A 6,221-nucleotide genomic window follows, 5' to 3' on the forward strand; every position below is an offset into this window, starting at 1 on the left:
ATCCCTCATGTTGTTCAGTGTTTCAGAACAACATGTTTTAGTTCTTTTGAAAAGATGGATCAAGACAACTGGGAAGACTTGGAGGTCAAGAATTTGCTGGCTATATCTGAAAAGGAAAGAAAAGGAAGCCTTTGTACCAAAAATACATAGTTCTTTGACACCTGTGATGAAACCAATGTGGCGTATTTCTTTCCAAAAAGTTTTGAAACTGAATCTTCACTAATTATTACCCATTCTTTTAAAGGTGCAAAGTTAAACAAATCTTAAATTTGAGGACATTTGTCATATGTTAAGAATATAGAAGGAAAGATTTACATTTACACAGTGTCTCATAAATGCTCTCAGACAGCTTGAATGCACTTTACTGTGAAGGATTTACTTTTTGTGTGGCATTTGAAAGTCACTGATGACAAAAAAAGCTGCCAAGAAATTATCTCAGGATGAAGCAACAGTAAAAAGGGCCTGCATTTGGGCAGAACACATGCTGTACCTTTAGTTATGTGAGAAAGCCAACAATTAGAGAAATGTCATTAATCCTATAACAAATCAAGGGTCAAAATAGCATGAAAAATAATGGGTGCTGTAGCAAAATTCTCAAGTTGTTAATTTGTTTTCAGATAAAATCACGTTGTTAAGGCCTGAGAATCTAACTCATTGGAACTTGTGCAGTGTGCAGGACAACATAAAGTAATTGGGAACATTTCAACTTTCCACCCAGTAAAACAGGTGTTATGGATCAGCTAGCCGTTATAAAATCATAGAATCATTTTTTAGAGTGAAAGGTGGAATTCCAAACCGAGCAATTTCTTTTGTGAATGGCGTTTACCCCACATCCTGTTTTGTCATGTTTCATGGTCTATATGTGAGTGTTCATGATTTAACTGGGAAGTATGTACTGACGGTCACGTTCCAGTGTTCCACCAGCTGTCCCAAATTATATAAATGTGTAAAGTCCCAATAAGTCCACCAAAATGATCAACTGTGTCTGACTGACTGCAACTCAGGGCAAAAGCAATTGACGCCAGGTTTTATCAGTAACAGAAAAATAAGTATTTACTCCAACACATTTAATTTTAATATAAGGTAGAGAAAAGAACATTTTCTAATCTACCAATATTCATCTCAAATTATATTCCTCTTGAAAACTTAGAATACACACACATTCAAACACAATTAGGACAGTAAAAAGACAACAGTTTAACATATAAATTATGGATAATCCACCCATTGGATAGAAAATAGACACTGAGAATTCCCAGTGTGAAAGTCTGAATGGGTGCCTGGTGATTTATGGTCCAGGGTAGAGGCTGCATGGACCTCATGACATTAGATACTGACATCTTGTATGTGCCAATCTCACTGCATCATCATGGCTAATCTCCGATTGACGCGTTGTATGCTTCTGTACTTCAATGCTGCACTTTGGAACACTATAAATCTCTCATTGGAATGCTGCTGCTGGGACACTGTGCGAGCAGGCACAGGCACTCAGCTCATGGGCAGGACTAGGAAGTACTTGAAAGCCCGTTCACTCACTCTGTTAGCTCACCTTTTGCACCTACCTCGATACTGACAGCAATTCTGCCTCACTTTGTCTCTTTTGCTCTTTGCGCTGTCAGTCATTCTTTAAAGACTCACAATACTTCAGTGTTGCTTACTGTTCAGCATAGACACAAAGCCAGACAGCTTATCATCGTTGTCAACAGACATCAGTCAAAGGAATGGACATGTTGCTACACAGCACCTTCCAATGAAATCTCACATCTCGCATATGAACGAGCAGCCTGCGGGCCAAACACACAGCTTGTGCATCAACCAGATGATGATATTTCAAAATTTAAGAAAAGTAGTCCTCAATCAAAGTCAAGGGTGTCCAATGTTATTGAGGATTCTTGATACAGTCTGTCAAGAGCAGTACTTGCTGACAGTCCAGGGCTTTTGGCATGATCATTCATCTGCTTAGGTGCTGGGGGTGGTGCTCTGGGATTGGAGACGCACCTCATCATAGGCCAGAGAGTCGACCACAGACAATCCCGCAGGTCCAGCACATTGCAAGGACTCGGGAGTTCGTGCATCGTCAGTTGAGGATCTGCACAGAAACTGTTCAGGGGTATCGTCATTCATCAGTCAGGGCCATTCATCCAGTTTGGAGAGGAGTAGGCTGCAGTCAGCCTGGGGTCCATCTAATGAACTTAAAAAAGCTTGGTTGGGGAGATGTGTGCTCTCGGGGAACACTATTGCTGTAGGGAAATAGGGAAATCAACGCTGCAGTTTGGAGGACTTAGTCTGGGAAGCTAAGCAGACAAGGATGGTGTAGGGGGAACATCGGTCATAATGGGACTGGTAGTGTTTGGGTGGGGGCCTTGAAATGCTATAGGAGGGGAGTAAGAGGTGGTCTCTGCCATCATGATGTCAACATGATATCTCATCCTGATGATGGGCAGGACTGGACTGGAGGGTAAGGGGCTCAGAGTTTAGTAATGAGAGGTGCAGTCATAATCAATTGTCCTTCAATGCTGCATGGCTGTGTATGCTTAAAGTTCCTTCATGGTTCCGTGCGCAATAATTGGATTAGCGTATTAATTGTAGCATTGACTACCAGTAGTTGCTGCTGGGCACAGGACTCAGACACCACTGCTGCAGGTAAGAAAATTAGAGAGATTGTTGGTTATAACTCCAGATGGTGAATGGGAACATGTGGGCGACCAGTTTTAATGGACTGTCTAGGGAAAACCAGGTAGAAAGGGACATGGAGATTTGGGGAAAGAGTAACTAGATTGAGCCTGAGACCTATGCTGCTCAGTGTGACCTGTGTTGCCTTCTGTGGTCTCTTTATTCCTGAATGTGACTTATAAATGGAGAATGGCTGTGACCACAGCTGGGGTGGGCGGAGTCGGTGTTTGTTTTCTGGGCCGAAATTTGGTCTCAACTTGTGAATCGTGCACTTGTAGAGTTAGAGTTGAAGTCATTTACAATCATTTCATCATTCATGCATTTGAAACACATAAAAACTGTGGGATACAAATGCCAGTTACAAACACACTTGGCCCTGTCATTGGTCCTTGCAGATCGAAGATAGATATCTCTGCGAAGCAGAATGAATACCAGGTGAGCCCACAAAAGGCTGCTATAGGCCGGACAGCAGAGGCAAGACCTCATCGGCTGGTCAACGGGCACTGAATAGATTCAATCTCAACTTGATCTGCAAATATAATGGAAGATGCCTGTTTATGCAAAGATGTCTTTCATGGTTGATGAGGGGCTGGAGGATAAGGGTTCAGTCCTCAAGCAGTGCCTGCAAAGTCCTACCAGCTCTTTGCAATGTGACTGGTGGTGCTTTTATTGGAATAAGGTTCAATGTCAAATTTCCAAATTTAGACAATCCATGGTGTTAAAGACCAGAACAAACTCCCTCAAAATATGTCAAGGAGATAGCCTAGACGCTAACTTTTTCTTATTTTAAAAGCAAGTGCCCAGGCATTGCATTCTGGATGTAATTAGATTATTCAAACCATCAGGCTTGAACCAAAACACACTTTATTCATACACTACAGTTAGAATACAGACAAAGTAAAAACAAAAGGATTGGCTGAAGCGTAACTCTTATAGAAATACCTAACAAAATAATGAACTACTTATTAATGGTTCCAATACAGTAATATCCCATAAACACAGCCTTGCAAAAGCAGTCAGTAAAATGGATTGCTTCACATGCAATTCTAGCAGCAGGAAGAGAGCCCAAGCTTTTAGTAGTAGCAAAGAGAGAGAGGAATCGCAGCTTTCACTGCTACCCCAACTGCTACTGAAAGCTAAACTAAAAATCCTGGCTCTGCTTAACAGCACCCATTCAGGCTGCTTCTGTCGTTCCAACTTTTAAAAACAAGACAAAGCCTCACACTTGATTGCATGCAGCAGATCCCTTTGTATCTCTGTCTCAACCTGTCTTCATAAAATAAGACAAGATGAAATACACCTCTTCAAGCCATAATATTGTCACACCTTACCCCCTTAAAAAATGAACAATTAAAATACAAAGACAGCTTCATTTATCAAAACCTTCAGTCTTATACTATTAGTACACTGCAATACATTACATTGACTATAAGTGTGTAAACATTCACTACTATAACCCATTTCAATCCATTTTCTCCCACCACCGAACGCCTTAGTCATCAAAGTCTTGACAACATGTTGGCCATTACATTCTCTCATTCTGCCATGTGCATTATTTTGGAATTGAATGGCTGCAATAATAAGCTCCATCTAAACAGTCGGGTAATTTTATCCTTAAATTTTTCCAAAAACTTTAAAGGGTTATGATCAGCATATACAATTGTCTCAGACTCATCACTGGCAATATAAATAGAACATAGAACGTAGAAAAGTACAGCACAGTACAGGCCCTTCGGCCCACGATGTTGTGCCGTGGAATAATCCTAATCCAAAAATAAAATAACCTAACCTACATTCCCCTCAATTCACTGCTGTCCATGTGCATGTCCAGCAGTCGCTAAATGTCACTAATGACTCTGCTTCCACGACTACCACTGGTAAACTATTCCATGTGCTCACAACTCTCTGGGTGAAGAACCTCCCTCTGACGTCTCCTTTATACCTTCCTCCTAACACCTTAAAACTATGACCCCTTGTGGCAGTCAATCCTGCCCTGGGGAAAGGTCTCTGGCTATCGACTCCATCCATGCCTCTCATTACCTTGTACACCTCGATCAGGTCACCTCTCTTCCTCCTTCTCTCCAGAGAGAAAAGTCCGAGCTCAGTCAACCTCTCCTCGTAAGACAAGCCCTCCAGTCCAGGCAGCACCCTGGTAAACCTCCTTTACACCCTCTCCAAAGCCTCCACATCTTTCCTAAGTGCTGAAATGTTGCAATGCCAACACCAACCTCAACGTACGTCTCAGTTGTGGAATTTTTCTGTTGCGAATTATATGCTATTTTTCAAAAATACCCAATAGGTCTTTCTTTCTTCTTCTCATTTTCTTGCAAGAGGGCAGCGCCAATACCCACATCACTCGCGTCGGTGGCCACTTTGAATTGCTTTGAGCAATTAGGTATGGCAGCTTGTAACAGATGTCCATTTCAAGCCCACCGACTCCCACAGCTACTTAAAATACACCTCCTCCAACCCACCCTCCTGCAAAAATTCCATCCCCTATTCCCAATTCCTCCGCCTCTGCCGCATCTGCTCCCACGATGAGGCATTCCAGTCCTGCACATCCCAGATGTCCAAGTTCTTCAAGGACCGCAACTTTCCCCTCACAGTGGTCGAGAACGCCCTTGACCACGTCTCCCGCATTTCCCGCAACACATCCCTCACACCCCGCCCGCGCCACAACCGCCCAAAGAGGATCCCCCTCGTTCTCACACACCACCCCACCAACCTCCAGATACAACGCATCATCCTCCGACACTTCCGCCATCTACAATCCGACCCCACCACCCAAGACATTTTTGCATCCCCACCCTTGTCTGCTTTCCAGGGAGACTACTCTCTCCGTGACTCCCTTGTTCACTCCACACTGCCCTCCAACCCCACCACACCCGGCACTTTCCCCTGCAACCGCAGGAAATGCTGCACTTGCCCCGACACCTTCTCCCTCACCCCTATCCCAGGCCCCAAGATGACATTCCACATTAAGCAGAGGTTCACCTGCACATCTGCCAATGTGGTATACTGCATCCACTGTACCCGGTGTGGCTTCCTCTATATTGGGGAAACCAAGCGGAGGATTGGGGACTGCTTTGCAGAACACCTCCGCTCGGTTCGCAACAAACAACTGCACCTCCCAGTCGCGAACCATTTCAACTCTCCCTCCCATTCCTCAGACGACATGTCCATCATGGGCCTCCTGCAGTGCCACAATGATGCCACCCGAAGGTTGCAGGAACAGCAACTCATATTCCGCTTGGGAACCCTGCAGCCCAATGGTATCAATGTGGACTTCACCAGCTTCAAAATCTCCCCTTCCCCCACTGCATCCCTAAACCAGCCCAGTTCGTCCCTTCCCCCCACTGCACCACACAACCAGCCCAGCTCTTCCCCTCCCCCCACTGCATACCAAAACCAGCCCAGCCTGTCTCTGCCTCCCTGACCTGTTCTTTCTCTCACCCATCCCTTCCTCCCACCCCAAGCTGCACCTCCATTTCCTACCTACTAACCTCATCCCACCTCCTTGACCTGTCCGTCTTCCCTGGACTGACCTA

The sequence above is a fragment of the Stegostoma tigrinum genome, chromosome 22 (assembly GCF_030684315.1).
Source record: "Stegostoma tigrinum isolate sSteTig4 chromosome 22, sSteTig4.hap1, whole genome shotgun sequence".
Taxonomy (NCBI): domain Eukaryota; kingdom Metazoa; phylum Chordata; class Chondrichthyes; order Orectolobiformes; family Stegostomatidae; genus Stegostoma; species Stegostoma tigrinum.